The 15,000-nt window shown below is 60.0% G+C and overlaps 1 non-coding gene across 1 annotated transcript; it reads right to left on the reverse strand.

Annotated features, from left to right (window-relative positions):
* Window positions 1-3,625: 3,625 nt before the first annotated feature.
* On the reverse strand, window positions 3,626-3,744 carry LOC131867569 (5S ribosomal RNA). The gene has a single exon (XR_009366121.1). It is a non-coding gene; the product is annotated as a 5S ribosomal RNA (ribosomal RNA).
* Between the last annotated feature and the right edge of the window lie 11,256 nt (window positions 3,745-15,000).

The raw sequence follows: 15,000 nt of genomic DNA on the forward strand, positions 1-15,000 counted from the left end.
GTGCTCCAAGGTGCGGCGTGCACGAAGTCGGAGCCCGGTTTGCCCCGGGTGCGCACCTCGCGTGCACCTTCGCCGCGGTGGGCACCATGGCGTGCACGAAGTCGGAGCCCGGTTTGCCCCGGGTGCGCACCTCGCGTGCACCTTCGCCGGGGTGGGCACCTTGGTGTGCAGACCTTGGCTGGGTTGCGCGCCCTGGTGGGCACCATGGTGCGCACCAAGGAGCGCTCCGAAGTGTGCTCCAAGGTGCGGCCTGCACGAAGTCGGAGCCCGGTTTGCCCCGGGTGTGCACCTCGGGTGGGCACCTTGGTGCGCATGCCTTGCCTGGGCTGCGCACCAGGGCGGGCTCAAGATGGCACCCGCGTTCCTTTTTTTTCACTATCTTTCAAAACGGAAATTTTAAAATCTCATTTTTTTTTGCCTTTTTCTGGAAATTAGTGAAGGCAGCGCATCAAAGGTGCGCACCTCGCTGCCCACCACGGTGCGCAACGCCGGTGGGCACCCGGGAGTGCTTCGAAGTGTGCTCCAAGGTGCTGCGTGCACGTTGTCGGAGCCCGGTTTGCCCCGGGTGCGCACCTCGCGTGCACCTTCGTCGGGGTGGGCACCTTGGCTGGGTTTGCCCCGGCTGCGCTCCGAAGCGGGGTTATTGGAGCGCCGCCTCTTTTTTTGTCGGAGCGTTTGGTGGGGTTTCTCGCATTGGCTCTTCCGAGGCCCGGTTGCCACCCTGGCGCGCACGAAGTCGGAAGTAGGGTTAATTGCCCGGGTGCGCACCTTTGCCAGGGTGGGCACCTTACCTGGGCTGCGCACCAGGGCGGGCTCAAGATGGCACGCGCGTTCCGTTTTTTTCACTATCTTTCAAAACGGAAATTTTAAAATCTCCTTTTTTTTTTGCCTTTTCTGGAAATTAGTGAAGGCAGCGCATCAAAGGTGCGCACCTCGCTGCCCACCTTGGTGTGCTCTGAGGTGCGCACCCGGGAGCGCTACGAAGTGTGCTCCAAGGTGCGGCGTGCACGTTGTCGGAGCCCGGTTTGCCCCGGGTGCGCACCTCGCCTGCACCTTGGCCGGGGTGGGCACCTTGGCTGGGTTTGCCCAGGGTGCGCTCCGAAGCGGGGTTACTGGAGCGCCCCCTCTTTTTTTGTCAGAGCGTTTGGTGGGGTTTCTCGCATTGGCTCTTCCCAGGCCCGGTTGTTGGGTGCGCTCCCACCCTGGCGCGCGCGAAGTTGGAAGTTGGGTTAATTGCCCGGGCGCGCACCTTCGCCAGGGTGGGCACCTTGGTGCGCACACCTTGGCTGGGCTGCGCACCAGGGCGGGCTCAAGATGGCACCAGCATTCCCTTTTTCTCACTATCTTTCAAAACGGAAATTTTAAAATCTCGTTTTTTTTTTGCCTTTTATGGAAATTAGTGAAGGCATCGCATCAAAGGTGCGCACCTCGCTGCCCACCTTGGTGTGCTCCGAGGTGCCCACCACGGTGCGCAACGCCGGTGCGAACCCGGGAGCGCCCCGATGTGTGCTCCAAGGTGCGGCGTGCACGAAGTCGGACCCCGGTTTGCCCCGGGTGCGCACCTCGCGTGCACCTTGGTGCGCACACCTTGGCTGGGTTGCGCGGCCTGGTGGGCACCATGGTGCGCACCAAGGAGCGCTCCGAAGTGTGCTCCAAGGTGCGGCGTGCACGAAGTCGGAGCCCGGTTTGCCCCGGGTACGCACCTCGCGTGCACCTTCGCCGGGGTGGGCACCTCGGCTGGGTTGCGCGCCCTGGTGCGCACCAAGGAGCGCTCCGAAGTGTGCTCCAAGGTGCGGCGTGCACGAAGTCGGAGCCCGGTTTGCCCCGGGTGCGCACCTTCGCCGCGGTGCGCACCATGGCGTGCACGAAGTCGGAGCCCGGTTTGCCCCGGGTGCGCACCTCGCGTGCACCTTCGGCGGGGTTGCGCGCCCTGGTGGGCACCATGGTGCGCACCAAGGAGCGCTCCGAAGTGTGCTCCAAGGTGCGGCGTGCACGAAGTCGGAGCCCGGTTTGCCCCGGGTGCGCACCTCGCGTGCACCTTCGGCGGGGTTGCGCGCCCTGGTGGGCACCATGGTGCGCACCAAGGAGCGCTCCGAAGTGTGCTCCAAGGTGCGGCGTGCACGAAGTCGGAGCCCGGTTTGCCCCGGGTGCGCACCTCGCGTGCACCTTCGCCGCGGTGGGCACCATGGCGTGCACGAAGTCGGAGCCCGGTTTGCCCCGGGTGCGCACCTCGCGTGCACCTTCGCCGGGGTGGGCACCTCGGCTGGGTTGCGCGCCCTGGTGCGCACCAAGGAGCGCTCCGAAGTGTGCTCCAAGGTGCGGCGTGCACGAAGTCGGAGCCCGGTTTGCCCCGGGTGCGCACCTCGCGTGCACCTTCGCCAGGGTGGGCACCTCGGTGCGCACACCTTCTCAATGTTTTCTTGCCTTTTCTGGAAATTGGTGAAGGCAGCGCATCAAAGGTGCGCACCTCGGTGTGCTCCGAGGTGCGAACCCGAGAGCGCTCCGAGGTGCCCACGAAGTCGAAAGTCGGGTTAATTGCATTGTTTTCCCCGGGTGCGCTCCGAGGTGCGCAACATCGGCGCGCACCAAGGAGGGCTCCGAAGTGTGCTCCAAGGTGCGCACGATGGCGTGCACCTCTGGTGCGCACGATTCGGAGCTCGGTTTGACCGGGGTGCGCACACCTTGGCTGGGTTGCGCACCTTTTGTGCGCTCCAAGGTGCGCACGAAGTCGGAGCTCGGTTTGCCCCGGGTGCGCACCTTCGCCAGGGTGCGCACCTTGATGCGCACGCCTTGGCTGGGCTGCGCACCTTGGTGGGCGCCATGGTGCGCACCTTTCGTGCGCTCCAAGGTGCGCACGAAGTCGGAGCTCGGTTTGCCCCGGGTGCGCACCTTGGTGGGCGCCATGGTGCACTCCGAGGTGCCCAAGATTGGTGCGCACCAAGGAGCGCTCCGAAGTGCGCTCCAAGGTGCGCGCGAAGTCGAAAGTTGGGTTAATTGTCCGGTTTGCCTCGGGTGCGCACCTTGCGTGCACCTTCGCCAGGGTGGGCGCCTTGGTGCGCACACCTTGGCTGGGCTGCGCACACCTTGGCACCCGCGTTTCCTTCATTTTAAATTTTTTTTTTTTACAATCTCTCAAGTGGGAAATTCTATAATCTCAACTTTTTTTGCCTTTTCAGGAAACTTTTGAATGGAGCGCATCATTGGTGCGCTCCGAAGTGTGCTCCAAAGCTCTCTCCAGCTGCGTGCACCTGCCCCGGCCGCGCACCCGGCCCCGCCCAGCTTCGCTCACCTGTCCCGGGCGTCTGGTGCGGAACCTTAGAGTAAGAAACATCACCGTGCACCTTGGCCAACGTGCGCGACTCGACCGAGCGCGCACTGGCCGAGGTGCACACCGATTTCACCTGGGTGCGCGCGCAGCACCTCGGGCGCACCGGGGTGCGCGCACAACGCCCGGGTTGCACCGTGGCCTGTGTGCTCGGGGCGCCTCGGGTGCGCGCTCGGTGTCGCCCCCGCGCGCTGCGGTAGTGCGGGCAGCGCACCCCGGCCCGGCCCGGCCCCGACGAGAACGCAAACGGGCAAAAGGTTTATTCAAATAGCATTGCGACGCCCGGCGAAAAACTAAAAAAGGGTGCAACACCGGGACTTCCCGGGAGGTCACCCATCCCAGTACTACTCCGGCCCAAGCGCGCTTAACTGCGGAGTTCTGATGGGATCCGGTGCACTAACGCTGGTATGATCGCACCCGTTATGAGCTTGTCGCAGTGTGTACTTAGCAAACCGCGACCCACGTGCGAATCCACCCCGGCCACCCACCCCCGTCGAGGTGCACACCCTCCCTCGCGAAGTGCGCCCCGTTCGCCAAGTGTGAGCCCTGCCCGGGTGCGCGCACCTTGCTAGGGCGTCGGGTGTGCACCCGGCCCGGCCTACGTGCGTGCACCTGGAGGGGGCGTCGTGTGCGTGCAGTGTCCCGTCTGCAACGCGGTGCCCACACACCACCTCGGGCGCAACGACCTGCGCTCACATGTGGGCCGAGTGCACCTTGGTGCATGTTCGGGGCGCCTCGGGTGCACGCTCGATCTTGCCCCGGTGCACCAAGGCGCTCGGTTTGCCCCGGGTGCGCACTTGGTGCAAGGTGGGCACCCAAAATAGGGATCAAGCACCAAAACACAAGTTTCGGGATGCAAAATGGGACCCAAGGACCACAAATGCGTTCCAAGACCCATGATGGGTCCACGAGAACAAAAATGTGTTCCGAGACTTAATAAACAAATATTGGGTTTTAGGAGAAGAAACATGCTCTGATGCCCAAAACGAGAATCGACCCCGAAAAGGCCACAGGCCAAAAGTGGGATGCGAGACAAAAAAAAATGGGACCCGAGGACCAAAATTGGGTTCCCAGGTCGAAGACAGGGCAACCGGACAAGAAACGACCTCTAAGGCTCGAAATGAGTCCCGACGACTAAAACTTGACAAGAAGCACCCATCAGGCACCCAACTCGACACCCATGGGATGCCGACCCACCCGGGCTTCCACCTAGCACACCTTGGCACCCACCCACCCTCGCACCCAACCTCGCACCCAACTTAGCACCTTTGAACCCACATTGGCACTCACCCTGACCCTGGCACCTTGGAACCCACATTGGCACTCACCTTGACCCTGGCACCCACCTTTGCACTCACCTTGGGACCCACCCTGGCTCCCACCTCGGCACCCACCCAGACACCCACCTTGGTTCCTTGGCACCCACCTTGGATCCTTGGCACCCACCCCGACACCCACCTTGGCACGCAACTTGGCTACTTGCCACCCACCTTGGCTCCTTGACGCCCACCCCGACAACCACCCCGTGACCTACCCTGGCTAGGGTTGGTGCACACCCACCCTGGTGCCCACCTTGGCACCCACCCTATGACCCACCTTGGCACGCACCTTAGTACCCACCCCGTTACCCACCCTAGGACCCACCCCGTGACCCACCTTGGCCAGGGTGGGTGCACCCACCCTGGTGCCCACCTTGGCACCCACCCATCCTAGCACCCAGCCTGTGACCGGGCTTGGAACCCAACCTTGCACCCGCACCCGTCTTGGCCAGTGTGGGTGCGCACCCATCCTGGCACCCACGTTGTGACACACCCTTTAACCCACGCACCCTAGCACCCACGTTGGCACCCACCTTGGAACCCAACCTAGCAACTTGGCACCCACCCCGTGACCCACCTTGGCATCCACCATAGCAGTCGCCGACTTGGCACCCACCTCGGCACCCACCTTGACACTTGTGGACCCACCTTGCCACTCACCCTAGCATCGACCCATCCTAGCACCCACCCTGGCACCTTTGCACCCTAGCACTCACCCATCCTAGCACCTAACCTGTGACCCACCTTGACACTCACCCTCGCACCCACCTTGGAACCCAACCTAGCACCCACCCACCCTGACACCAACCCTAGCACCTACCCACCCTTGCACCCACCCTGTGACCCATCTTGGCACCCACCCATCCTACCACTCAACCTATCACCCACCTTCTCACCCACCTTGGCATCCACCTTAGCACCCACCCACACTGGCACCTTGGCACCCACCTCGGGCAAGGTGGGTGCACACCCACCCTGGCACCCAATTTAGAACCCACCGAGCATGTTACCCACCTTGGCACCCACATTGCAGCCCACCCTAGTACCCACCCTATGACCCACATTGGCATCCACACCCTAGCACCCAGGCACCTCGACACCCGCCTTGACACCCACCCTAGCACTGAACCTGTGACCCACCTTGGAACTCACCCTAGAACCCACCCACCCTGTGAACCACCTTGGCATCCACCTTAGCACCCACCCACCTTGGCACCCACTCTAGCACTCACCCATCCTAACACCCAACTTGTTACCCACCTTGGCACCCGCCCTCGCGTCCACCTTGAAACCCACCCTAGCACCCACCCACGCAGGAGCCCACCTTGGCACCCAACCTAACACCCACGCATCCTGGCACCCAACTTGTGACCCACCTTGGAACCCACCCTAGTACCCACCTTTGAACCCACTATATCACCAACCCACCTTGGCACCCACCCTATGACCCTCTTTGGAATCCACCCTAGCACGCACCCACCCTGGCACCCACCATGGAGCGCACCCTAGCACCCACCCACCTCGGCACGCACCTCAACACCCACCTTGGTGTGCGCACTGCGCCAACCTCTCAAAGACCCTATGTGGTGCGCTCCAAAGTGTACACCTTTGGTGCGCTCCAAGGTGCGCACCTTTGGTGCACACCGAGGTGCACACCAAAGTGTGCACCGAGGTGAGCACCAAAGTGCACTCCAGGGTGCACACCAAGGCGTGCACCTTTGGTGCGGTCAATGCAAACGAATTCGGAAGTTGGGGTCGATGTCCTAATCGCTGCTGCAGACTACACGTATGAGAATCGGACAAATAGCTTTATATAGGGGAGGTGTTGCGTTTGATGGGTCGACTCCCCTGGTTGTGTGCACTGCACCAACTTCAAAGACCCTGTCTTGTTTAAGAAGTCAAAAGTTGGGGTGGATGTCCTAATCATTGCTGCAGTCTACGCATGTATGAGAATCAGACAAATAGCTTATATAGGGGAGGTGTTGCATTCGGTGGGTTGACTCCCCTGGTTGTGCGCACTGCGCCAACCTCAAAGACCCCGCATAGCAGAAGAAGTCGGAAGTCGGATTTTGGTGAGCACCAAGGCGTGCACCTTTGGTGCGGTCAACGCAGACGAATTCAGAAGTTGGGGTGGATGTCCTAATCGTTGTTGCAGGCTACACATGTATGAGAATCAGACAAATAGCTTATATAGGGGAGGTGTTGGGTTTGATGGGTCAACTCCCTTGGTTGTGCGCATTACGCCAACCTCAAAGACCTTGTTTTCGTTAAGAAGTCAAAAGTTGGGGTCAATGTCCTAATGGCTCCTGCAGGCTACACATGTATGAGAATCGGACAAATAGCTTATATAGGGGAGGTGTTGGGTTTGATGGGTCGACTCCCCTGGTTGTGCGCATTACGTCAACCTCAAAGACCTTGTTTTCGTTAAGAAGTCAAAAGTTGGGGTCGATGTCCTAATTGCTCCTGTAGACTACACATGTATGAGAATCAGACAAATAGCTTATATAGGGGAGGTGTTGGGTTTGATGGGTTGACTCCCCTAGTTGTTCGCATTACACCAACCTCAAAGACCTTGTTTTCGTTTAGAAGCCGAAAGTTGGGGTCGATGTCCTAATTGCTCCTGCAGGCTACGCATGTATGAGAATCAGACAAATAGCTTATATAGGGGAGGTGTTGGGTTTGATGGGTCGACTCCCCTGGTTGTGCGCATTGCGCCAACCTCAAAGACCCTGCATTGCGGATGAAGTCGAAAGTCAGAGTTTGGTGTGCTACAAGGTGTGGTCGAAGGTGCTCACCTAGGTGTGCACCTTTGGAGCACAGGAAAAGTGCCCTCCAAAAGTGCGCACCTTTGGAGTGCACAAAAGTGCCCTCCAAAAGTGCGCACCTTTGGAGCGCAGAAAAGTGCCCTCCAAAAAGTGCCCTCCAAAAGTGCGCACCTTTGGAGCGCAGAAAAGTGCCCTCCAAAAAGTGCCCTCCAAAAGTGCGCACCTTTGGAGCGCAGAAAAGTGCCCTCCAAAAAGTGCCCTCCAAAAGTGCGCACCTTTGGAGCGCAGAAAAGTGCCCTCCAAAAGTGCGCACCTTTGGAGCGCAGAAAAGTGCCCTCCAAAAAGTGCCCTCCAAAAGTGCGCACCTTTGGAGCGCAGAAAAGTGCCCTCCAAAAAGTGCCCTCCAAAAGTGCGCACCTTTGGAGCGCAGAAAAGTGCCCTCCAAAAAGTGCCCTCCAAAAGTGCGCACCTTTGGAGCGCAGAAAAGTGCCCTCCAAAAAGTGCCCTCCAAAAGTGCGCACCTTTGGAGCGCAGAAAAGTGCCCTCCAAAAAGTGCCCTCCAAAAGTGCGCACCTTTGGAGCGCAGAAAAGTGCCCTCCAAAAGTGCGCACCTTTGGAGCGCACAAAAGTGCCCTCCAAAAGTGCGCACTTTTGGTGCGCACCAAGGCGCTGGTTCGGTCGTTGCAGGCGAGTTCGGAAGTTGGGGTCGATGTCCTGAGCGGAGGTGCAAACTACACAGGTGTCGGAATCGGACAAATAGCTTATATAGGGGAGGTGTATGCTTCGATGGGTCGACTCCCCAGGTTGAGCGCACCGCGCCAACCTCAAAGACCCTACGGTATGGATGAAGTCGGAAGTTGGGTCCGATGACCAATTCGATTAGTAGGTATGCTCATGAGGTCGGAATTTGGGTCCGATGACCTGCCATGTGCAGGAAGGCGAATGTTGACACTGTGCGTTGCAAGGTGCACACCAAGGCGCTGGTGCGGTCTTTTTAGTCGAGTTCGGAAGTTGGGGTCGATGTCCTGATCGGAGGTGCAAGCTACACAGGTGTGGGAATCGGACAAATAGCTTATATAGGGGAGGTGTATGCTTCGTTGGGTCGACTCCCCGGGTTGAGCGCACCGCGCCAACCTCAAAGACCCTACGGTATGGATGAAGTCGGAAGTTGGGTCCGATGACCGATTCGATATGTAGGCATACTCGCGAGGTCGGAATTTGGGTCCGATGACCTGCCACGTGCAGGAAGGCGAATGTTGGCACTGTGCGTTGCAAGGTGCGCACCAAGGCGCTGGTTCGGTCGTTGGAGGCGAGTTCGGAAGTTGGGGTCGATGTCTTGATCGGAGGTGCAAACTACACAGGTGTGGGAATCGGACAAATAGCTTATATAGGGGAGGTGTATGCTTCGTTGGGTCGACTCCCCGGGTTGAGCGCACCGCGCCAACCTCAAAGACCCTACGGTATGGATGAAGTCGGAAGTTGGGTCCGATGACCGATTCGATATGTAGGCATACTCGCGAGGTCGGAATTTGGGTCCGATGACCTGCCATGTGCAGGAAGGCGAATGTTGGGACTGTGCGTCGCAAGGTGCGCACCAAGGCGCTGGTGCCGTCGTTGCAGTCGAGTTCGGAAGTTGGGGTCGATGTCCTGGTCAGAGGTGCAAACTACACAGGTGTGGGAATCGGACAAATAGCTTATATAGGGGAGGTGTATGCTTCGATGGGTCGACTCCCTGGGTTGAGCGCACCGCGCCAACCTCAAAGACCCTACAGTATGGATGAAGTCGGAAGTTGGGTCCGATGACCGATTCGATACGTAGGCATATTGGCGAGGTCTGAATTTGTGTCCGATGACCTGCCATGCGCAGGAAGGCGGAATTTGGGTCCGATGACCGAGTTGATGGCGTGCCATGCGCAGAAAGGCGGAATTTGGGTCCGATGACCGAGTTGATGTTGATGGCCCGCCATGCACAGGAAGGCGGAATTTGGGTCCGATGACCGATTTGAAGGCGTGCCATACGCAAAAAGGCGGAGTTTGGGTCCGATGACCGAGTTGATATTGATGGCCCGCCATGCGCAGGAAGGCGGAATTTGGGTCCGATGACCTGACATACGCATGGAGTCCGACTCGGGGGCCGATGTTCGATTCGATGACTTGCATTGTGGGTAAAGTCGGAAGTTGTGGTCTTTGACCCGATTCGATGACCAGACTTCGGCTGCTTGAGAATCGGACAAATAACTTATATAGGGGAGGTAGTGTTCTCGAGCATCCTCCCCCCGTGCCCGTTTATGTCGATTGATGCTGGTGCTCGACTGGTTGGAGCGCTCGGATGCAAAAATCTTGCACCAGGATTTATCGATTGTGATGGACACGGCAAGTCTCCTGATTGCTATGCAGGAGCTCATCGTGAATCTCTATGCGGCCTTGGTATGGACTCGACCTGCGGAATGGTTCGGCAATGGTAGTCGCTCCAACACGTCCTTGCAATGGCCACAGAGGTGATTCGACTAGAGCTCCAGTCTAGCTTTTGGGTTGCTTGGCGGACTGGTATAGCCGCGATCGAGTTCCGGCCATGAACGTTTTAGATAGCTCTTGGGCTTTCTGGGACGGAAGTCGGAAGTTTGGGCTGTTGTCCGATTTGATGACCATTCTTCGGATGTGTGAGAATCGGACAAATAACTTATATAGGGGACTGTGTTGTCTCACGCAGCCCCCTCCGTGCCCCTCTATCTCGACCGATGTTGGTGCTTGAAAGGGTTGGGATCGCTCGGATTTATAAACGTGCACCACCATTTGTCGAGTGTGAGGGACGCGGCAGGTCTCCTAAATGCTATGCGGGCGCTCTCTGAGAATCTCTATCCGGCCTCGACACAGACTAGTCTTGCTGAATGGTTTGGCACTGGTAGTCGATCCAACACGTCGTTGTTGTGGCCGCCTAGGCGATTCGATTCGAGCCCCCGTCTAGCTTTTGGGTTGCTTGGCGGATTTTGCCCTATCCGCAAGTGAGCTCGGTCCCTAAACGTTCGAGAAACCCGATTGCTATGCGCCGACTCTCTTTCTTGCGAGCCTCCATCTAGCTTTTGGGTCTCTACGGAACGGAAGTCGGAATCTGGGACCGTTGTTTGATTCGACGAGGCAGACTACGGTTGTGCGAGAATCGGACAAATAACTTATATAGGGGAGGTGTTGACTGGAGCATTCTCCCCCGTGCCCCTCTAACTCGACCAATGCTGGCGCTCGAACGGTGGTAGCGCTCGGATTTTCATTGAGCGCCAGCATTGGTCGATTTAGAGGGGCATGCGAGATTCCCGAATGCTATGCGAGGGCTCTAACGGAAATGTCTATTGGTTTCGGTATGGATGCAATTGCGAGTGGTTCGGCAAAGGTAGTCGTTCCGATGCGTCCATGTCGTGGCCAAATCGATAATTCGATTTGAGCCCTCGTATAGCATTTGGGTCTCTCGATGTGATTCCGCATTCCAGTCCCTTTGGGCACTGCTTGAGCCGCATCCCAGGGGGTTCCCTTCCCAATAATCTGCCTCGCAACCCGATTGCTATGCGGTGAGGCTCCTCGGCCGCCTCGGAACTATCTGTGTATCAGACGCATCGCGGGATAAGGGGTTGGCAACGGTAGTCGCCCCAAGCGCGTCCGATGCTTGGACCATTCCGAGGCGGCCCTGAAGCCTCTTCCGTCTAGCCGTTGGGTCCTTCTCGCCGCATCCCTCGCCTCGCACCCCGATTGCTATGCGGTGAGGCTCCTCGGCCGCCTCGGAACTATCTGTGTATCGGACGCGTCGCGGGATAAGGGGTTGTCACTGGTAGTCGCCCCAAGCGCGTCCGATGCTTGGACCATTCCGAGGCGGCCCTGAAGCCTCTTCCGTCTAGCCGTTGGGTCCTTCTCGCCGCATCCCTCGCCTCGCACCCCGATTGCTATGCGGTGAGGCTCCTCGGCCGCCTCGGAACTATCTGTGTATCGGACAGCGTCGCGGGATAAGGGGTTGTCATTGGTAGTCGCCCCAAGCGCGTCCGATGCTTGGACCATTCCGAGGCGGCCCTGAAGCCTCTTCCGTCTAGCCGTTGGGTCCTTCTCGCCGCATCCCTCGCCTCGCACCCCGATTGCTATGCGGTGAGGCTCCTCGGCCGCCTCGGAACTATCTGTGTATCGGACGCGTCGCGGGATAAGGGGTTGTCACTGGTAGTCGCCCCAAGCGCGTCCGATGCTTGGACCATTCCGAGGCGGCCCTGAAGCCTCTTCCGTCTAGCCGTTGGGTCCTTCTCGCCGCATCCCTCGCCTCGCACCCCGATTGCTATGCGGTGAGGCTCCTCGGCCGCCTCGGAACTATCTGTGTATCGGACGCGTCGCGGGATAAGGGGTTGTCACTGGTAGTCGCCCCAAGCGCGTTCGATGCTTGGACCATTCCGAGGCGGCCCTGAAGCCTCTTCCGTCTAGCCGTTGGGTCCTTCTCGCCGCATCCCTCGCCTCGCACCCCGATTGCTATGCGGTGAGGCTCCTCGGCCGCCTTGGAACTATCTGTGTATCGGACGCGTCGCGGGATAAGGGGTTGTCACTGGTAGTCGCCCCAAGCGCGTCCGATGCTTAGACCATTCCGAGGCGGACCCGAAGCCTCTTCCGTCTAGCCGTTGGGTCCTTCTCGCCGCATCCTTCGCCTCGCACCCCGATTGCTATGCGGTGAGGCTCCTCGGCCGCCTCGGAACTATCTGTGTATCGGACGCGTCGCGGGATAAGGGGTTGTCACTGGTAGTCGCCCCAAGCGCGTCCGATGCTTGGACCATTCCGAGGCGGACCCGAAGCCTCTTCCGTCTAGCCGTTGGGTCCTTCTCGCCGCATCCCTCGCCTCGCACCCCGATTGCTATGCGGTGAGGCTCCTCGGCCGCCTTGGAACTATCTGTGTATCGGACGCGTCGCGGGATAAGGGGTTGTCACTGGTAGTCGCCCCAAGCGCGTCCGATGCTTGGACCATTCCGAGGCGGACCCGAAGCCTCTTCCGTCTAGCCGTTGGGTCCTTCTCGCCGCATCCCTCGCCTCGCACCCCGATTGCTATGCGGTGAGGCTCCTCGGCCGCCTTGGAACTATCTGTGTATCGGACGCGTCGCGGGATAAGGGGTTGTCACTGGTAGTCGCCCCAAGCGCGTCCGATGCTTGGACCATTCCGAGGCGGACCCGAAGCCTCTTCCGTCTAGCCGTTGGGTCCTTCTCGCCGCATCCCTCGCCTCGCACCCCGATTGCTATGCGGTGAGGCTCCTCGGCCGCCTTGGAACTATCTGTGTATCGGACGCGTCGCGGGATAAGGGGTTGTCACTGGTAGTCGCCCCAAGCGCGTCCGATGCTTGGACCATTCCGAGGCGGCCCCGAAGCCTCTTCCGTGTAGCCGTTGGGTCCTTCTCGCCGCATCCCTCGCCTCGCACCCCGATTGCTATGCGGTGAGGCTCCTCGGCCGCCTTGGAACTATCTGTGTATCGGACGCGTCGCGGGATAAGGGGTTGTCACTGGTAGTCGCCCCAAGCGCGTCCGATGCTTGGACCATTCCGAGGCGGCCCCGAAGCCTCTTCCGTGTAGCCGTTGGGTCCTTCTCGCCGCATCCCTCGCCTCGCACCCCGATTGCTATGCGGTGAGGCTCCTCGGCCGCCTTGGAACTATCTGTGTATCGGACGCGTCGCGGGATAAGGGGTTGTCACTGGTAGTCGCCCCAAGCGCGTCCGATGCTTGGACCATTCCGAGGCGGACCTGAAGCCTCTTCCCTCTAGCCGTTGGGGCTTTCTCGCCGCATCCCTCGCCTCGCACCCTGATTGCTATGCTGTGAGGCTCCTCGGCCGCCTTGGAACTATCTGTGTATCGGACGCATCGCGGGATAAGGGGTTGGCAGTGGTAGTCGCCCCAAGCGCATCCGATGCTTGGACCATTCCGAGGCGGCCCTGCAGCCTCTTCCGTCTAGCCGTTGGGGCCATCTCGCCGCATCCCCCACCTCGCACCACGATTGCTATGCGGTGAGGCTCCTTGGCCGCCTCGGAACTATCTGTGTATCGGACGCATCGCGGGATAAGGGGTTGTCACTGGTAGTCGCCCCAAGCGCGTCCGATGCTTGGACTATTCCGAGGCGGCCCTGCAGCCTCTTCCGTCTAGCCGTTGGGGCCATCTCGCTGCATCCCCCACCTCCTCGGCCGCCTCGGAACTATCTGTGTATCGGACGCATCGCGGGATAAGGGGTTGGCAGTGGTAGTCGCCCCAAGCGCGTCCGATGCTTGGACTATTCCGAGGCAGCCCTGCAGCCTCTTCCGTCTAGCCTTTGGGGCCATCTCGCCGCATCCCTCGCCTCGCACCCCGATTGCTATGCGGTGAGGCTCCTCGGCCGCCTGGGAACTATCTTCGTATCGGACGCATCGCGGGATAAGGGGTTGTCACTGGTAGTCGCCCCAAGCGCGTCCGATGCTTGGACTATTCCGAGGCGGCCCTGTGGCCTCTTCCGTCTAGCCGTTGGGGCCATCTCGCCGCATCCCCCACCTCGCACCCCGATTGCTATGCGGTGAGGCTCTTCGGCCGCCTTGGAACTATCTTCGTATCGGACGCATTGCGGGATAAGGGGTTGTCACTGGTAGTGGCCCCAAGCGCGTCCGATGCTTGGACTATTCCGAGGCGGCCCTGCAGCCTCTTCCGTCTAGCCGTTGGGGCCATCTCGCCGCATCCCCCACCTCGCACCCCGATTGCTATGCGGTGAGGCTCCTCGGCCGCCTTGGAACTATCTTCGTATCGGACGCATCGCGGGATAAGGGGTTGTCACTGGTAGTCGCCCCAAGCGCGTCCGATGCTTGGACTATTCCGACGCGGCCCTGTGGCCTCTTCCGTCTAGCCGTTGGGGCCATCTCGCCGCATCCCCCACCTCGCACCCCGATTGCTATGCGGTGAGGCTCCTCGGCCGCCTTGGAACCATCTTCGTATCGGACGCATCGCGGGATAGGGGGCTGTCACTGGTAGTCGCCCCAAGCGTGTCCGATGCTTGGACCATTCCTAGGCGGCCCTGAAGCCTCTTCCGTCTAGCCGTTGGGGCCTTCCCGCCCCATCCCTCGCCTCGCACCCCCGATTGCTATGCGGTGAGGCTCCTCGGCCGCCTTGGAACCATCTGTGTATCGGACGCATCGCGGGATAAGGGGTTGGCACTGGCAGTCGCCCCAAGCGCGTCCGATGCTTGGACCATTCCGAGGTGGCCCTGAAGCCTCTTCCGTCTAGCCGTTGGGGCCTTCCCGCCCCATCCCTCGCCTCGCACCCCGATTGATATGCGGTGAGGCTCCTCGGCCGCCTTGGAACTATCTGTGTATCGGACGCATCGCGGGATAAGGGGTTGGCACTGGTAGTCGTCCCAATCGCATCCGATGCTTGGACCATTCCGAGGCGGCCCTGCAGCCTCTTCCGTTTAGCCGTCGGGGCCTTCCCGCCGCATCCCTCGCCTCGCATCCCGATTCCTATGCGGTGAGTCTTCTCGGCCGCCGCGGAACTATACCTGTTATTGCTACTGCATCCTTCGGCTGGTAACCTCCTCTGCCGCCTTGGAACGTTCTCTTTGTCGGACGCGTCGCGG

The sequence above is a fragment of the Cryptomeria japonica genome, unplaced genomic scaffold (assembly GCF_030272615.1).
Source record: "Cryptomeria japonica unplaced genomic scaffold, Sugi_1.0 HiC_scaffold_174, whole genome shotgun sequence".
NCBI lineage: Eukaryota > Viridiplantae > Streptophyta > Pinopsida > Cupressales > Cupressaceae > Cryptomeria > Cryptomeria japonica.